The following is a 20,278-nucleotide window of genomic DNA, read 5'->3' as shown; positions in this document are numbered from 1 at the left end:
AGAAGATGATGTCAAGAGAAACTGGGACGAGATGGCCGAGGCCTTCATTACGCAATACTCATACAATACACAAATCGAGATTACAACTCGTGATCTTGAGACAACGAGGCAAGAGCCTAAAGAGAGCTTCTCAGAATTCGTGACCAGATGGAGGGCCAAGGCTTCGATGATGACCTTAAGGCCTACAGACAAAGACCAAATTCAGATGATTGTGCGCAATCTTCAGCCGAAGTTGATGCAAAAGATGATTGTACTCCCCTTCCCTACCTTTTCTGATCTACATGAAATGGGGGTGCAGATTGAGGATGCCTTAAAGCAAGGCTTAATTGATAATGACCGGGAGCAACCCCGAAGAACTTTCAACCGCAACACTAATGCAGGTCCGAGCGGTACTACAACTACAAGAGCCTCCGAAGTGAGCATGGTCACCACCAACCCCCCTCCAAGAACCATGGCAGCTGCGTCATTCTTTGGCACGTCCGGAAGCCATACCCAAACAGCCAAATACCCACCCAAAAACACGAGAACCTTCGCTCCACTATATATGCCCCTATCCAAAGCTCTGGGGATTTTAATCAGAAAAGGGCATCTGAAGCCCTTAGAATCGTGGCCCCTACCAGAAAGACTTCCCCCTACCCACAACCCAGCCAAATATTGCGCATTTCACCAACAACACGGTCATGACACCGATCTGTGCTTCCGATTACGTCATGAGATTCAAGATCTCATTGATAATGCGGTGATTCTGCCTCTCGAGAAACCCAATGTTACAACAAACCCTCTCCCCACACATAACCAAGCTCCACTGCCTAAAAGGATCAACTTCATCCAAACCGGGGTCGTGCCTTATGATCCTAGCATCTATATCACTCCTTCCCACCTGCCTAAACCAGAGGTACTCCTTCCCGACTGCACCGACTTGTGCATGATGGACACCTCCATGACCCGACCTAAGCCAATGGTGGTGACTATCGAGAACAAGAGAGAGGAGATCCCAAAGGAGAAGAAGGTTGTTGAGTCAAAATCTACAGAATCTGGGAGTCGTGTTGAGAAGACATATAGTCCGGGTGACTACATTTCATCAATAGGCCAGGAGGGGCCAGATGTGGAATTACCAATAGGGGGAGAACTATGTGTGATCCAAGGGGATAGTCTGGGACAGGGAACAGATGATTTAAAGGCTGTGGACGAAGACCTTGCCAATCTCCAGTTTTACAGTGACCAAGATCCAGGGGGCGCAGCAGTCAACTGGTTTGACTATGAGGAATCAGCAGAGGCTACTCAGTGGTTAGATGATCAACCAGATGTGGTGGAAGAGTTCCAACCAGGACAGAGTCCGGCAGGGGCACGAATGTCGGTGATAGTCGAAAGAGTCAGAGAACAGAATACATCGTCGAAGAGCACCGATGTTAAGAATTCCGCTCGGGATTGGAGCATTCTGAATGCAGGAATTATTGAGCAGCCAGCTGTGTTGATACGGTCAGAACAAGAAAGATTTGAAGATCTCGCAAGAATCAGAAAGGCAAAGGCCCATGAAGGGACTCAAATTGCTGTGTGCGCAGGAACAGAGAATGCTGCGAGCATAGGGGTGGAAGGTACCGCGAGTACGAGAATAATCATACCAGAACCAGACAGGTGTCTGTCGGCTACTGATGGAATGTGGTGGGAAGATGAGGATTTATGTCTTGCCCATACGGACGAAGATTGGGGGGAACAATCAACCCGATGACACCTGGTACCTTGGAGAAGTCGACCATATGACGAGAAGCGGACGGTATTTCAAGCCCCCGCACCTAGACCAGCCGGAGGCATCTGGGAAAGATAAGGAAGCTGAGAGACAGAAAGAGAAGCAAGTCAAAGAAGAGGCTGTACTAAAGCAGTTAAAAAAGATACAAGCAGACATCTCCATCTGGGGACTGCTTATGGCATCACGAGTGCACAGACAGGCTGTCCTATCAGCCATGGACAAGGCAAAGCTTTCGATAAAAACTACGCCAGAACAGCTAGTAGGCTTAGTTTTTCCGGGAGGAGCTACCCCGATGTTGACCTTTTCTGACAAAGAACTGCCGCCTGAGGGTGCGAACCACAACAAGCCACTCTACATCTCCGTGAAGTGCAGAAACAAATGGATACCCATGGTGCTTGTCGACACAGGGTCCGCCATCAATGTATGTCCAGCAAGGACTACCTATGCAATTGGCTTGAAGACCGCGGACTTCGTACAAACAGCCCAGGTGATTCGGGCATACGACAATACAAGCCGAGAAGTCATGGGGACAGTGAAGATCCAGACCAGGGTTGGGCCAAGGCAGCATGAAATTGACTTTCACATCCTAGAGGTTACCGCCACTTTCAATCTACTCTTGGGGCGGCCATGGCTGCATCAAGTCAAGGCAGTTTCTTCTACCTTGCATCAAATGGTGAAATACCCCTATGGAAAGGGAGTAGCCATTGTTTTTGGGAATTCATCGATCCACCCACCGCCGGAAGTATCTACACCAGTTTTGGAAATTAAGCACGGCATGGAGGACGTGTTTATGTCAAGTTTCACCCTTGCTGAGGCTCGGTTTGTGCAAAACATCATGGCTGCTAACGAGGGGGTATATGTCAGTGCTCAAGCGGTGTACCTTATGAACAAGCTTCAACATATCCCCGGGATGGGATTGGGAAAGAGCGGCCGGAAGGGCGTCGCAGCATTGGCCGAGGTGCCACATAACCCACATACCTTTGGCTTGGGTTATCTGCCCACCAAGGAGGATTGGGTAAGGAAAGGAAAGGAAATGGCTGGAAGAGCCAGAGCGAAACAGATGGGGAAGCCTTTTGACTTAATGCACCGGCCCATTCAGGGTACCCTAAACGGACGCTTCGTCCGGGAGGGAGAGGATTTTCCATTCTGTGGTTTTCCGGAGCCGTGGCTGAACGCGGAGAGGAAGCACATGCCGGGGTTTGAGATTTTCTTTGACCTGCAATTACCTGGGGATGACATTGCCGAAGAGCAGATAGACCCATTAGCTGAGGCTGAGCAGAGTAAGGAAATGCAGTCTGAGGACGCTGAAAATGAAATGGGGGTAGCGCTGGCATGTCTACTTTCAGATCCTCCGATCGAACAGAAGTGCTTGAGGGATAACTTCTCGGTATGCATGATTGGGAATGGAACGGCTGCGGGCCTACCAGCAACTATTTTGGATGCATCCATCGCACCCTCTCTCGTTTGGCAATACGAAGAGGGATTTTTATCAAGCAACACCGGGTCAAGTAGTGAGCCGGAATCTGATTCCACCGAGTCTTGTGAGTCGGAATCAGGTTCCAGCTCAACTAAGTCTAAGTCCGGTATTCCTGGGGGTGATAACCCGGATGCCACAGTCCTGTCCAGGTCGTCTTTTTCTTTCTTCTTTGAGTCTGTTGTAACAGAAGAATCAGACGGATTGGAAGTACTTAATGAGAATAATGTGGATGTGGTTTCTGAGTACTTTTCTTTGCCTTTGATATATTGCTTAAATCAGGACTTTCAAAATTTTGACGAAAACGACGAGGAAGAAATTCCTCCGGCTTTGCAACAATTAATTGATCAAGAGCAGGAAAGATTTGTTAAACCTTTAGCTGATGAAATCACTACTGTGAATATTGGTACTAAGAAGGACCCGCGGCTGGTCCAGATCGGGTCCACGTTGTCTTTGGAGGAACGCGAGCGTTTAGTCGCTTTATTAAAAGATTTCAAAGATGTTTTCGCGTGGTCCTACGAAGACATGCCTGGAATCGATCCTGAGATTGTACAGCACCGGATCCCTCTTGACCCCGAGGCCTGACCTGTCAAACAGAAACTCAGAAGGATTCGTCCGGACTGGGCCATCAAGATTAAGGAAGAGGTCACCAAGCAAATCGATGCAGGCTTCCTGCTGGTATCCGAATACCCGACTTGGTTGGCCAACATTGTTCCAGTGCCGAAGAAAGATGGCAGGATCCGAGTATGTGTGGATTTCAGGGATTTGAACAGAGCTAGTCCAAAGGACGACTTCCCCTTGCCACATATTGATGAGTTGGTGGATTTTACAGCGGGGCATGCTTTGCTTTCGTTTATGGATGGTTTCTCATGCTACAATCAGATAGTGATGGCACCCAAAGACCGGGAGAAGACTGCTTTCACCACCCCGTGGGGGACATACTGTTATAGAGTGATGCCGTTTGGGTTGAAGAATGCTGGAGCTACATATTAACGGGCCGCGACCACAATACTGCATGATATGATCCACAAAGAGGTTGAGGTGTACGTAGACGACATGATTGTCAAGTCCAAAGAAAGAGAGGGCCACTACACCGCCTTGCAAAAGTTATTTCAAAGGATCAAAGAATTTCGGCTACGGTTAATATCCTCAGAAGTGTACGTTCGGTGTTACAGCGGGAAAAATGCTGGGGTTTCTTATTACACAGAGAGGTATCGAAGTCGACCCTTCCAAAATCGAGGCCATCCTAGAAATGCTACCACCAAGGACTGAAAGGAGGTGCGAGACTTCCTGGGTAAAGTGCAATTCATAAGACGGTTTATCTCAAAATTAACCTTGACTTGTGAACCACTTTTTGGTCTCCTAAAGAAAGGAAGGAAATTCCAATGGGACGGCCGATGCCAAGCTACTTTTGAACAGATCAAGGAATACTAACAGAACCCACCTGTGTTGTCACCACCAGAGCCGGGGAGACCGTTGATATTGTATCTTTCGGTAACCGAGACCACAATGGGTTGCATGCTCGCACAAGAATCAGAGGACAAGGTGGAAAGGGCTATCTACTATCTGAGCAAGAAGATGCTAGAGTATAAGACTCGTTACACAACGTTGGAGAAGGCTTGCTTAGCTTTGGTATGGGCTACCAGGAAGCTGCGGCACTACCTGTTAGCTCACCCTGTAATGTTGGTTTCACGACTTGATCCCATCAAATACCTTTTCGAGAAACCGGCACTTACGGGTAGGCTAGCTCATTGGTTGTTGTTGCTCTCCGAATTCGACCTGAAATATGTAACACGCAAGTCAGTCAAGGGAAGAGCAGTGGCAGAGTTCTTAGCCGATCATCCAGTCGACGGAGGTGAAGCAGTTGAGTACTTATTTCCAGATGAAGCCATTTTGCACATCAACGACGAATATTGGACGATGTACTTTGACGGAGCGTCAAATCAATACGGGTATGGGATAGGAGTGTTGCTGATAGCACCCGACAATTCCTGTATCCCTCTAGCCTTCAAACTCCGGTTCAAAGTCTCGAACAATGAAGCAGAATATGAGGCATGCATTGCCGGTCTAGAAGCAGCCCTGGAATTAGGGGCAAGACGATTGGACGTCATCGAGGACTCGAACCTTGTTGTGTCTCAAGCAAAAGGAGACTGGAAAGTCAAAGAAGAAAAGATGATGATGTATCATCGGACCTTGGACTTGTTAATTCCTCGGTTTGAGAAGCTAAACTTTGCTCATTTACTAAGAGAGAACAACAGGTTCGCAGATTCTTTAGCAACTCTATCTTCCATGATAGACATCCCATTCGGAGTCCGGATGCGTCCCGTCATCATTGACCAGAAATTTGTGCCAGCCTACGAGTCAATTGCTACTATAGATGAGGTTCAAGATGAAAACCCCTGGTATTATGACATTTGGAACTTCTTGGAGAGAGAGGTGTATCCACCAGGGGCAAATGCCAAGGATAAAAGGGCAATTAGAAGAATGGCCGTTCAGTTCATCATCTGTGGGGGTAAGCTGTATAAGAGAGGTCATCTGGGAATGCATAAGCTGTATGTTGAAGTCGAGGAATCGAAGCGCCTGATGGAGGCCATCCATGGAGGAGAATGCGGTGCGCATATGAACGGAGTAATGCTAGCACGAAAGATCCTCAGACAGGGTTACTACTGGTCCACCATGGAGGAGGATTGTATCGGCTTTGTTCGGCGATGCCACAAGTGTCAGATTCATGCAAACCGCATGAACATCCCACTGTCGAAGCTGTACAACATGACTTCGCCATGGCCATTTTCAGTTTGGGGAATCAATGTGATCGGGGCTGTCACTCCAAAAGGGTCGAATGGGCATGAGTTCATCCTAGTCGCGATAGATTACTTTACGAAGTGGGTTGAGGCCCAATCGTATGTGGTGTTGAAGGCGTCGCACGTTGTGAAATTTATCAAAAACAACATCATCTGCCGCTACGGGGTCCCAAACGAGGTCATTTCAGATAACGGTTCCCACTTCAAGAAGGAAATGATTGACTTGTTGGAGAAATATAACGTGGCTTTTCATAAGTCATCCACATACCGGCCGCAAACCAACGGAGCGGTCGAGGCCGCCAATAAGAATATCAAACACATACTGCAGAAAATGGTGGAAACCTACCGGGATTGGCCAGATAAGCTGCCGTTTGCTCTGTGGGGCTACAGGACTTCAATTAGAACTTCTACCGGAGCGACTCCGTATTCATTGTTTTATGGAATGGAGGCCGTTCTACCTATCAAAATTGAGATTCTGTCATTGCGAGTATTGGCTAAGTGTCAAATAGCCGAAGCAGATTGGCAGCAGAGCAGGTTTGAGGAACTCATGCTCTTTGATGAAAGAAGACTGAAAGCACTGTACCATGTTCAAAGTTATCAGCGCAGAATTGCCCGGGCTTTCAACAAGAAAGTCAAGTCCAGGAATCTAAAGGAAGGAGATTTGGTGCTCAAGGACAACCGAGCTCCCATCCATGACCCAAGGGGCAAGTTCAGACCCAATTGGACTGGTCCCTACATCATCAAAGCTATCTGGTCAGGTGGAGCTGTGGTTCTGATGGATCTAGATGGCCTAGTGTTCTCTCAACCGATCAACATGGACAAGTTGAAGAAATATTATCCCTGAGAGGCTCGCTAGGCCGAAAACCCGAAAGGGCAGCCTAGGCAAAAGTTAGAGCATTGAAAATTGGAAAATATAAAAAAAAAAAACTGAACTGAGCTCGCAAGGTTGAAAACCCGCAAAGGGCGGCCTTGGCAAAAATTAGAGCGTAAAAGGAGAGTGAAAATACTCGAGTGAACCTAAGCCTGAACTACGTAAGGCTTGATTCCCATCTTTGGGATACGTAGGCAACTTCATCCTGAAGTTCAGCCATAAACTTTTTCCCGATCAACTTTGTCCATTTGATCATCTCGGCCATCTTGGTCTATTCAGCATTCAAGAGTTCAGTTATGATCTCCGGTGTAGTGCTCTTCAGACTAGGGGCAACTTTCCGTTGCTGTGCAGTGTTGCGGTGCTCTTCAGACTAGGGGCAACTTTCCAGTTGCAGGGATCCGGGGTTGTGCATCTCAATGGCAGATTTCAGTCGTGTCCAGTTCTGATCCATATCGAAAATAGTTTTGAAAAGTTTTGATAGAAGTTGACTTTGTTCAAATTAATCTTTTTACAACTAAGACCATCTCTAGACCAAAACGGGAAATTTTCAGTACCATAACCTTCAAAATTCATTGATTTCAGTACAAAGTTCTTCCTTCTCTTGCATACAAATTAAAGTTGCTGTTTATTACATTCATAAGGAAAACTTGAAAGTACTAATAAAGCAATAAATCCAGGGCATAGCCAAGTCAGGTGTTCCTGCGCCCCCTCCCAGAGCTGGTCGAAACCCTCGGTGCCAAGCTGGGCCCGATCTGTGCCTCCTCATTAAGCCAATCTATGCACTCATCAGACAAAGTACAACTGAAAGTAGGAGCAGGGGCCAGGAGTTCTCTAGTCCTCCACGCTGCGGCCTGCCGAACAAGTTGCGCACCTCAAAACGGAAAGGCAGCTGGATATTCTATCCCCTCTACGGGGCAAATCTGGTCATGGCCGAACTGGCGCTGGAACCGGAACGGGAAATTGAATAGGCAGTGGGTCAAGCCAATCAACTGAATCCCAATCTGTCGGGACATGCTGTAGCCCATTGCCGGTAGATTGAGCCAAGGGCACCGCCAAGCAATGCGGTCTGCGGACAGGCTGCACATCCAATCAAACCACCATTCCTCGTCAAGGGCATTGACTAGACGTTTCCTAAAGAAGTAGCCGCGAGCTGAGTATGCTGGGCAAGAGTCCATAACCTGCAACTTATCCATCAACCACACCTGGGAAGGGATGAAAAATGAGAGAATAAAGAATAGAGAGAAGTACGATGAGAGAAAAGTGAGAAAAGGGATTTTGTGAGAAAAAATCGAGCTTGGGGGTCGAGTGATGTGAGCAATACATATGTAAGATTGGATGGGAAACATTACCTGCAGCAGTAGTGGACTCCCCGCAAATCTGGTCGTCTCTCGATGATAAAAGGCGTCTAAGCCCATCAACGTCTCTGCCAGAGTCATGGCAATGCAGCTCTTTCCCTCCTTTAAGCCTAGGGCAACCTCGATCAATTGGACGCTTGATCCCCCGGAGCCTGAGGAAAACAGAAAATGAGATAGCATGCACAAACAGAGGGCATGTCGCCGGAAGCCTTGCCAATGATGGTCGCCGCGGTCACCGGTATCTGAAAACTGATGAATCAAACTCAGAATATCTAGCATTCCGTCACAAATCAAAGATCGAGCATCATACATAGTGAGTCCACACATTCGCCCTAAGCTCTGAACATGACCAAAGTTAAGCTGGGGTAAGATCTCCTCGTCACGCTCGGATTCCATTAAAGCTTGAAAATCTTCGAAAGTAGGGCATACCTCTTGCCCGCTAAAGCTAAAGACATGAGTCACCGGGTTCCAAAACCTCGCTGCGGCATGAAGGAACGAAAAGTGCAGTGGAGAGCGACTCAGAGTGAATAGTGCATTTATGCCGAAACCCCAGAAATTCAGCTTTTCTGAGCCGTCCAAGTTATTAATCCAGGACGAGAGATTCTGGGCAAGAAATCCCTCCATTTCGAGCAAATCAGTGTTGAATTGAGTAGAACTACGAAGCTGAGACCTTTTGTAGGGGATAAGATTGAGTGGAGGACAGGTGTCAACATTCTGGTGATTCTTTCATCCATGGCCGGCCGGCCAAATATAGTGCCGACCGACCACCACTTTAGGCCGGTGACAAGTTATCATGGCCGATAGCCTCCACCCCTGGCCGATGGTCTTCCTCCTTGTTCTATGAACTGTTTATGCTGAGAATTTGGGGAATGCCACCACTTCCAAGGCCCTCCGATGATGGATTTTGCGGCGTTACGCCCATTTGCTTATCGAGTTGTTGTAAATTTCCTTATTGAGTTGTATTTCACTCTTTTCAAGTCTTCGTTGCTTGTTGAGTTGTACTCGCGTTTGGCTAGTTTATTGAGTTTCCTTGTCAAGTTGTAAGTCGGTTCACTACCTGATTATTACGATGCGAATGCTCAATTTTCAAACCGAGTTCAATTTCATTCACATTGTTATGTGATACCATGCAATGCGATTCATAGGAAAGCACAAATGTAACCAAATTTTGATTAAAATGGTTGTTTTATTTCCCTTATGTGTTTTGCAAAATACACTTTTGTTGAAAAGGTGAAACCTGCTTAAGGTAGTGCAATGTGTTCAAACCACTAGTAAAAAAGGAAAGTAAAGCAAAAAGAAGAGCAGGGCGGCAAAGTATCGGAATTGATGCCAGTAACCTCCCCTTGTGGGCCATGCATCTCCCGCGCCCTTGTTCGGGTCAACTATGTGATTTGGCGCCTTCATTAGTTAAGACAGTGCAAGGAAGTACACTTTCGGAACATCAGTAGGCCTTCGAGTTAACCTCAAGCCGTGTCTTCTATGAGCAATGCTCGGCACGCGCAAGGAACGTCCCTTCCCGTATCCTTTTTGTATCTTGTGAATTCCACAAATCACTTCAATTATACCATGTTACAACGCTTGGCATTTCAACATCATGAATAACTGGTCCTTACCATATTTCAAGTTCCTTTTATACATATTGCTTGCGTAGACCGCATGCTTTACTTACATGTGTTCAAGTTCCTTTTATACACATTGCTTGCGTAGACCGCATGCTTTACTTACATGTGTTCAAGTTCCTTTTATACACATTGCTTGCGTAGACCGCATGCTTTACTTACATGTGTTCAATTTCAAGTTTCTATACACATTGCTTGCGTAGACCGCATGCTTTACTTACATGTGTTCAAGTTTCTTCATACACATTGTGCACGTTGTCACGTGTTCTTTACTTACATGTGTTTGTGCCTTCACGGCATTGTTATGCGTCCCACTCAACTTGCGTTGTCACGCACTTTCGATTGCATGTTATGCATGTTGCTAACAATATTGTACCTGTTAAGTTTGCTTTCTTTTCAGGCACGATATTGTATGTACGATTCATTTGAGGCTGGTGCAACCAGACGAACCGGACAAGTATTGTATCCTCTGCGTGAGATGTATTGAGAATTGCATAATTCTCTTACATCCTTTATGCATTGTAGTGTAGTTTGGTGTATGCTAGCTTAAAACTGTTGCATTATTATGCTTCGTTATAGCTTTCTTTGCATGATCATAAGTTATGTTCGGCTATGTGCATTGTCTTGTATTTTGCCCCTGCCTTCAGGTGCATATCTTGTTTGCCTTGCATGTTTGTCTAACTCTTCGGCCTGGTCAAAAATGGGTCGTCTCTGGGCTTTGACAATCACTCCCGTCATTGTTATGACTTTCGAGTTCTGTCAAAGAGGGGCAACTGTAGACACCCCATTTTTGACCGTCCTCATGACTTGGACGTCACCGGTGGGGACACTCGGTGATCATCCATGTTTGTGTTCGTTTTGAGTTCCCGGAGGCCTTGGTTGCGCGCCTTGCCTCAGGATCTCTCAACTTGTTCGTCTTGCATTTGGTTTTGCACCAAATACTTGTGTTTTTGCTTTGAGGGGTAGGGAATGGCTTGTTGGCCATCCCCACACCCCATCGACCTTCCCTTTGCATCACTGGCCATTAATTGCTGACACCGGCCATGGTTTCTTAATACCAATGGCCGGTCAGCACTCCATATGGCCGGCCGGCTATCTGTTTGGCCGGCAACCTCCTTTTTTGGCCGGTAACACCTTTTTGCCTTCTTCAGGCATGGTGCATGTCAGCTGTGCCAGCTGGAGTACACCAAACCTACCCCGGGGCTAACATGTGGATGTTTTGCCCCTTTTGCCCCCTTTTGGTCAAAGCTTCTTGAGGAAGCTTGACCCTTTGTCAAAGCTTCCTCAAGAAGCTTGGCCAGCTGTCTTAGCTTCCTCAAGAAGCCTTGACCTCCTTGCCCCATTTGCCCCTTTTTACTTAGCTTCTTTGAGAAGCTTAGAACCATTTCTTTTGCCTATATCAGCACCTCTCTTCTTCCATTGTAGAGGGTTAGAGATTTTGATCAAAAAACCAGAGATTATACATATATACATCTGTCATATACTCTCTCTCTCTATATATATTTCCCTCTCTCTCATCCTTAGTGTGTGTTTCAAGGCCTACAAAGTGTGTTTTGACCTTAGTTTTGCACTAAGACAAACACCATTACACCTTGCTTTGACCTTGAGGGGCTTTGAGGGTTTGTTTTTGAAGTTTTGGACTGATTTTGGTCAGAAGAGAGTGGCTGGGCCAGCTGTTCTTGAAGTGTTCTTCAAGGGTAAGACTTTTGCTTTATTTTCCCCAATCTTGCATTAGTTTTTGACCTGCCTTGCATGCTGATTTAAGCTTTGTGTATAACATAAAAAATTCTTGTATTTGCATGCTTGAGATCTTTCATTAAGGTCCTTTTGTGGTTTGGGGTCGACCTCCCCCTCTTAGGCCTTGTTTGGCCCTTTTGGTGCTTTCTTTCTTAAGCTTTGGTTACTCTTGAGTCTTGGCCTTCTCACCACTGAAATCCAATGGATTTTCAGTGGTGAAGAAGGGGTTTTGAGGTCTTGTAAAGGGGAGGGACACCCCCCTCCCTTAGTCTCTCATTTTTGCATATTCCTGGCTTATAAGGGTAGCATGCATGATTAGGTGTTTTTGGTCCCATTTCAGGGGGTTTTGTACGTTGTTGGGTCCTAATATGCCCTTATATTTGGTCGGATTAGTGCTCTCTTTCATGCTTAATACATTTCCTTTATATTCCCTTATTTGGCCTAGAAGTGCATCATGCCGTTAGACCGCCATGCTCTCATGTTTTGATCTTACTTTGTAAAGTTCTTGGCATTTTTTTTCCATGCTTAAGGTCTGTTGGTTACTGTTTTGGTCATGCTTGACATATTTGATATAGTTACTATGCATTTTGGCTTGTGAGCCTTAAAGGTGTGGGTCATAAACATGCCTTAGTTAGGCTATTTTAGTGATTTAGAATCACTTACCATACCATATCAGTCCATGTTTTGTGCTTAAATGTTCACATCTATCATTCCTTCCATGCCTTGAAGAAGTCTCCTTTTATGCCTTGGAATGAAGCATTGTGCATGCCTTGTGTTTAAGTCTTTGGGATGCCATGTGTGCGGCTTTTGGGGCTCATTCTAGCATGCCATGGCACTGATTTTGTTGGTCTAATGTCCATGTTTGCCTTCTTTTGGTATGCTTGAGAATTGGCCTTCATGCCTTAGTCTTAGGCTCATTAGTTTGCATGCTTATTTTGCATGATTGGCATCATCATTTAAGTGCACTTAGGCCACTATTTTGGGGTGGGCTGAGGCCTTCTCATTTCAGTATAAGTCCATCTTCGCATACTTTGCATGCATGGCATGTTACATTGTATTGGTTGCATGCTTACATTGCATTACATTTGCATGTTTGCATGTTGTTTAGCTAGTTGCATTGCATGGTTGGACATTGCATGCTTGCATGATAGATTGCATTGCATTTGACATGTTTTGCATCTTAGCCTTATGTTGCATAACTTGAGCCATGTTTGTATACATGCATTGCATTGCTTGGTTTGAGGTGTCAAACCAAGCATGAGGGGTAAGGTGTGTTCGTACTCGAAGTGACGAAACACGTCTCAACCCTCGGTCGCCGACCCTCCTTGACCTTAACATGATAGGGTGTTGGCATTCATCTCTTTTGGTTGCATGCATTTACATCAAATTGCAAACTTGGCCTCTTAGGCCATCATGCATCAAAATGCACAATTGATGGCCCGAGGGTCGAGGGTCATACTCCTTTGAGCCCGTTGCATGATAAGGAGTGTGGCCATGCTCACATTTGCTCAAAATTCCATGCCATACACTGCCTTGCCCTCTGCTGCTGTCAACTGCAAGTTCTGCAAGAATTTCTGGCCGACCGGCCACATACAGTGCTGACCGTCCATCCTTTGGTAGCCGATAGCTTTATCAAAGGCCGATGAGCATTTACTACGGCCGGTGGTCATCCCTCCCAGCCGGTGGTGTTCCACAGTGTGAAAGGAACCTATCCTGAGACTTGTGTAGTTTTCAGGGAGCTAGGCAGTGTAAACAGAGGCAATAATGCTATGGCAGCGAATTTCCCAGCAGTCCAAATCGAGCACGCATCATTCGCGCATCCCGAGGCGGGGGCTCTGGCCACCTTCCATTTGCATTTAATTTATTAATTAAATTAGAAGTTTTGTAATAATTAATTTAGTATTATTTATTCGGACTCTAATATTCTTTCAATCCCTCCGAGCGAGGGCAAATTTGTAATAAGTGTGGGTGCGTGTGTGCATGTCTTCCAACCCCCACTTCTTTCTCCCTTTTACTTACCTGCTTTTGATGGTTAGTGTTAGGGCATATTTAATTTAGCATACCTCATGCTATGCATGCGTGCATTCATACATTTGTCTTGCATGCACCGGGCTCGGCGCATCATTCTAACTGTATTTATATTTCAATTCCAAATTGAATACGTGTTAGTTGTAACATTTCACATGTCATTGTAGATTAGCCGAGCTTATCTTAGTTGCATTTTGCATGTGTTGCATTAGCCATCTTAACATGAACTAGGATCATGCATATGATTACTAACTAGTTTTTGTTTTGGCTCGGAATACTTGGTAAGCATTTATGCTTTAGCATACCGCATGCGTGTGAGTGTTGCCATAACAGCATGATTACCATGAGGCTAGCTGCTTATGTGATATAACTGCTCAAATGCCTGTGGATGGAGGTTGAATTACCTAAATTGGAATAATGCATTAAAACTGTGAATTTTTTTTTTAAGCCCACTAGATAGTGGCAAAACCATCTTTTCTAAAAGCCCACTCGAGGGTGGCAAAACCTGTATTTTAGCCTACTTGCGTGTAGCAAACCATCTTCAAAACGAACATGCAATGTTTTGTTCCAATTTAGGTGATTTGGTCTATACTTGTTTGCTGTGCGCATAACATAGTAATTCTAGGCTAATAACTGGAATAAGAACACATAACGTTTTCAAAAACGGATATCACGGTTAGTAGAGGTCGATCTTCGGATCGGGCGAGAGGGGGTGCTCATAGCTGACCTTCCCCAATCGTACCCAAGCTCCCGAGCCGAGGCAACTTTGGTGATGACGGACACGTGGCCTTTGGCACCGAGTCAGGGTTTCCTAAATTCTCCCATAAAAAATATTTAGGTGGCGACTCTGTATCTGGCAAAGCAGTCCATGTTTGGCACTTCTTTTAAAAAATCTGTTTCTCAAAGCGATTTGCCGGATTTGGACTCTTTGGTTCAGATTAAGAACCGTGACAATTTGAGAGTCCTGAACTGTAGTGAACCCAATATGAATAGAACGGGACTCGTCCTCCCGGGGCGTTTGAGGACGTCTACAGTGCTTCACTTGGTATTCTTCAATCTGGAGAGATATTACCAAGGCATCGTTATGTGGATGTTGCACCATCTGCAGGTCTTTCTCAATAAAGGACACCACTGGTCCCTGGCTCTTGTCTGCCCTAGGTCTCTTCTTCCCGACCTGATACACATGTTGTAGGTGTTTTACCTTCTGGGTTTCCCCTCTTATCTCATTCTCATTCACCTTCGAGTGAATTACATTGATCACTCGAGGTTCGCCTGCCTGCGGTTGCGGTGCTGGTGGGGGTGGTACTGTTGGTGCCTGGGGTAGTCTTGCCTACTCTTCCCTTGTTCTAGCCTCGTCCATTAGGTCCGTTAAATGGCCTTGTCTTACCTGGTCTTCCAGATGTGTCTTCAGGGCTCTACACCCCTGAGTCAGATGTTCAGCCTCATTGTGGTAAGCACTGTGCTTGCCAAAGCTTCTTCCTATAAATTCGCCCGGTACCTTTGCTAGTGCTCTGTAATAAGGCTGATTTCAGATTTTCTCCAAGACTTTGTAGACAGGGATTCAGAATACGGTTGTGACTGCTTGTGCAGCCCTTAACCCTGTCTCTGGTTTGTTGTAGCCACCATCACCTCGGCCTCGTTTCGGCGAGCCGTTTTTCTTCTCTTGTTTTGACGCCTTTGTGCCCGGCATGTCCTCCTCAGCCCTGGCATACTTCTCTATCCTAGCCATAAGCTCCTCCATGCTTTTCGGCAATATCTTTGCCAGTGTTTTTCGAAACAGGCAGTCATTTTTCAGGCCGTTCTTAAATGACACAACCGCCACCTCTTGGTTGCATCTTGGTATTCGGTTGAATACCTCATAATACCTTCGGCATAGGCCCTAAGGCTTTCGTCCTCGCTGATTTTCAAGTCCACCAGGGCATCCACCCTCAATGGTTGTAACTTGTTTGTCACGAACCTGGCCACAAACATCTCGGCCAGGCCTTCCCAGGTTTTCACAGTTCCTTTCGGCAACTTGTGAAACCAGTTCGATGCAATTTCTTCGAAGGATGAGGGGAACACCTTGCAAAGCAACAGCTCATTCCCGGTGTACAACGCCATCGAGTTCAGGTACAAACCGACGTGAAAGTTGGGGTCCGACTTACCGTCGTAGATCTGGAATCTCGGCCTGCTAAACCTCTTCGGGGCTTCGAATTTGTCCAATTCTACCGAGAACGGCGTTCTCAGCTTGACCGGGGAGGTTACCTCAGCATTTTGTTGCTTCCTCTGTAGGTAATTCTTCAGATCCTCCTTGGTCTATCCAAGAGCTCAGCTATCTCCTGACTTCAGCCTTTTCGATGCACTACTCCTAGTTTCATTATGAGTCCTCTTGGACCTTTCTCCATTAGTTGCGTCGAAGCACAGCTCCTGCCCTTGAACATGCCGATGTTCTTTGGGGTCAGCTTCCTTGGTGCGATGCGTTCTCCTAGATTCTTCCTTTCTTGACTCTCCTTGCTCGACCTCCCTTGAAGGTCGGTGAGAGTGTTTTTCGGTCCTGGCGTGCTGGGGGACTGTAGGGGCTGTTTTCTACCCATCTTTTCGGGCATCTTTCTTGACCGCTGGAATCGGCATATCTTGTAACGGGAATGGTGGTTGCATGACATTGTTCTGCATCATGAAGTTGACGACCGTTTGCAGGTCCGCCAATTCATTTGCTATTCCTTTCATTTCGTCGTCCCTCCACAGGCATCTCTCTTTCCACACCTGGAGGTCGTCCTAGTTATAAAACCCGCCTCGGTCTGATTTCTTTATCGTGTCACCCTCCTGGCCGACGTCCTTTTCTCCATGATTCTTATCACGAGTCTCCTTGTTGCAGTTGTCTTCTTCGACGTCAAGGTCAATCGGTTTCCCACTCCCAGTAGGAGTGTCATCCCCAACCTTCTCTTTCTGTCCGTTGTTGGCCATCTATTCTCCTTTCTTTCTCACAGAACGAGCCAAATTGTATGAGTCAATTTCTAACCACACTGCCAAATTAGTATTCAGCTGGAGAGCATCGGTAGAATAGATTAAGCCCGAACGACCTGTCACAGAAAGAAGAGATTTCGGTAGTGGTTCGTCCACCCAAGAGTGTAGACGTCCCCAAACGTCTCGGGAAAATCCTGTTTTGTTCATTGGACTCACTACAGTTCGAACTCGATGTCACGGTTCTAAATCTAATCTCGCAAAGTGCAATGCAAGATCGATAAATCACCAAAGAGTCCAAATCCGATAAATCGTTTTGAAAATTTGATTTTTAGAAAGAAGTGCCAAACATGGACTGCTTTGCCAGATACAGAGTCGCCACCTAAATATTTTATTTTGGGAGAATTTAGGAAACCCTGACTCGTGCCTAAGGCCACGTGTCCGTCATCACCAAAGTTGCCTCAGCTCGGGAATTTGGGTACGATTGGGGAAGGTCATTTCATGAGCACCCCCGCTCGCCCGATCAAAGATCAGCCACTACTAAGCATGATATCTTGTTTTTGAAAACACTTGTGCTCTTATTTCGGTTATTAACCTAGAATTACTACATGATGCGCACAGCATATAAGTATAGACTAGATTGCCTAAGTTGGAACAAATCATCGCATATCCGTTTGTTTTGAAAATGGATTGAAGTTTGCTACTCGCAAGTAGGCTAAAACACGGGTTTCGACAAATTATTCTAATTCAAGCAACCCAACCTTCATCCACAGGCATTCAGGCAGTTATATCACATAAGCACATAGCCTCATGGTAAGCATGCTATCATGGCAGTCACTCACACGCATGCAAGGATGATAAAGCATAAACACTTACCGAGTACTCCGAGCCAAAGAAAGAAGCTAATTAGAAAACATGCATGAATCCTAACTATGCTGAGATGCCTAATGTAACACATGCAAGAATGCAACTAAGATAGGCTCGGCTATTCTAAGATGGCATATGAGATACTACAGGTAACATGTATTCAACTCGGAATTAAAAAACGATACAGTTAGTATGATGCGCCGAGCCCGGTGCATGCAAGACAGATGGATGAATGCAAACATGCGAAGCATAAGGATGCTAATTAAAACATGCCCTAGAACTAACCATCGTAAGTTGATAAATAAAAGGGAGAAAGACGTGGGGTTGGAAGACATACATCACACACACACACACTTATTATAACATTGCCCTCTCTCGGAGGGTCCGAATAAATAATACATAATCGAATTAACTAATTATTACACAACACTAGCTAATTAACAAATTAACTAAACTAGCATTCAAACTATGTAAAATGGGCTGCCTCAGCTCTGCTTTGAATGATAAAGGATGCATGATGCTCGAGTCGCCTTGTCGGGAAATCCATCGCGATGCCCTGGCTCATCTTTGTTTGCAATTGATCTCAGAAACTTGCACAAAGCTCCAGAAGGCTGAAACTACACCCTGGGAACCCATGGGAAGGCTGCCGACCAGCTCATGGCCTGAGAGACCACTTACCGACCACCTTTTGTGGGAGAAACACAAAAGGGTGGTCGTCCTGCCAGAAAAGCTGGTCGGCCGACCAGTTTCTGCCCCCTGGTTTCTGGTTTTTCTGCAACAAAGGCAAGAGAGAGAGAAGGCAAGGTATTTTCAACATATGTGTGCATGACCACTCCCCTCATCATTGTATAAGCTCTAGGGAGTGTAGTCCTCAATCCTCATGCCATCAGTCACGTATCCTGATGCATGATGGCCGAGGAGTCGAATTGCACGACTCAACGTGAAATGAATGCACATGTAAACACCTAAAGCCAACAACTCTATCATGGATAGTCAAAAGTGTCGGTGACCAAGAATCGAGGCACGTTTCGTCACTTTGAGTACGAAACGTTCCTCGTTTCCCGTGTTTGGACTAAACCCGACTCCAAACACAACGCAACAAACAATGTATGGACAAATGCAACTCTAGCATGCGATCTAAATGCAATGCAACTAAGTGATGCGAAGATACACGAAATGACATGCAAGCATGCAAATGGAAAACACAATGCTATGAACTAATCAATGGCATACTCAATGCACATGGATTGTATGGCATGCATACACAATGCACTAACATACGCAATGTTATGAACGAGGCATACGCAATGCAATGATCAAACATGCGATAACATGGACTATAGGGCATACACAAGGCAAGATGGACTTAAACCAAGATGGATGGGGCCTCAGCCACACCGAAATCAGTGGCCAATATGATGAAAATGAGGCAACAAGGTACATGCAAACATGCACAAATGCAAGGGACCAATCCTAAGGAACAAAGTGCAACTCTACCAAAGCATGACAAGGATGAAATATGGCATACAATGACACATGTTCCAGCTCTGAAATGGCATACAAGATGGTCCCGAATCATGCAAACAACTCACCCGATGCATGTTGGATGGCACAATTACCGAAACTAATGAAGTGCATTACACTAGAGGTATGCAAAGCGATACCCAAATGACCAAACCAACCCCAAACAGTCCCTATGCAGACCCAAAACAGTGGCATGGACTAAAATGAGGGCTTGCAATGCACAAAAATGAAGCTCATGCAATAGCACAAAAATGAGGCATACAAGCGCAACTCTCAAACGCATTTAAAGAGTGGAAAATATGGGAATATGGCACAAGTATAAGCTCTAAAATAACATGTTCGATGATGCCAAAACATGAAAATAACTCAAGTTAAGCATGCAAGAGGCTTCAAAACTCGAAGCTAGGCAAGGGTATTACACTACAAGCATGCATGGCAAGCATCATTCGACCATGGGACCTCAAAACAGAGCTAAGGCAGCCCAAATCATGAATAAAATCAGTTTAGAACATGGCCAAAATATGCTAGAATCAATGGCCAAAACAACATGCAATGGAAGCTAGTGAGCATGTTTTACACTACAAGCATATGAAACCTTCAAGAGGCCACTAAACCAGAAAAATTCAGAGACATGACATGCCAAATAAAGCCCAAAAACCCACTGAAACATGATCAATGCATGCAAGAATGTCATGCTCCTTTGATAGGCTATAAGAGGGGTTATTCTACACATGCAAGAGACACACCCAAGGTGACAAAACCAACTCTAGAAAGAGCCTAGGAAGGCCCTAAAAGTCACTGAAAATGGCCTGAAACAAGGCTTGAAGGTGTGCAAATGAAGGCTCCTTTGTAAGGCCAAAAATGCTAGTGAACAAGATAAGGAGGGAAAGGGTCACCCCTCTCTGATTTTGGCTCTCAAAAACACATGTTAACCACTGAAAATCCGCTGGATTTCAGTGGTTAAAAGGCCAAGCAAAGGTCAACACAAAGGCCTTAGGGCATGGCTCAAAACAAGGCAAAATGAAACATGCAAGGGGGTAGATCACCCCCAACAACAAAATGACCTTAAACAAACATCAAAAGGACCTCAAAAAAAGACTTTTTTTCAGTTGACAACAAAGCTCAAATATGCATGCAAACAAGGCTAAGAGAAGGATCAAAATAAAGCTTAAAAGAGGGAAAAAGTGTGTTACCCTTGAAGCTCAGCAAGACAGCAACTTCTGGACCCAAAACCCAACTCTTTAACCTCTGAAAATGGCCTCCAAGAAGCTCCAAGTAATGGTGGAAGGGTTAGGCTATGAGGTGGTGTGCAAAG

This window comes from Camellia sinensis, chromosome 5 (assembly GCF_055761805.1).
Source record: "Camellia sinensis isolate YWXY chromosome 5, ASM5576180v1, whole genome shotgun sequence".
Classification (NCBI taxonomy): domain Eukaryota; kingdom Viridiplantae; phylum Streptophyta; class Magnoliopsida; order Ericales; family Theaceae; genus Camellia; species Camellia sinensis.
Note: the sequence above shows the minus strand (reverse complement) of the source record.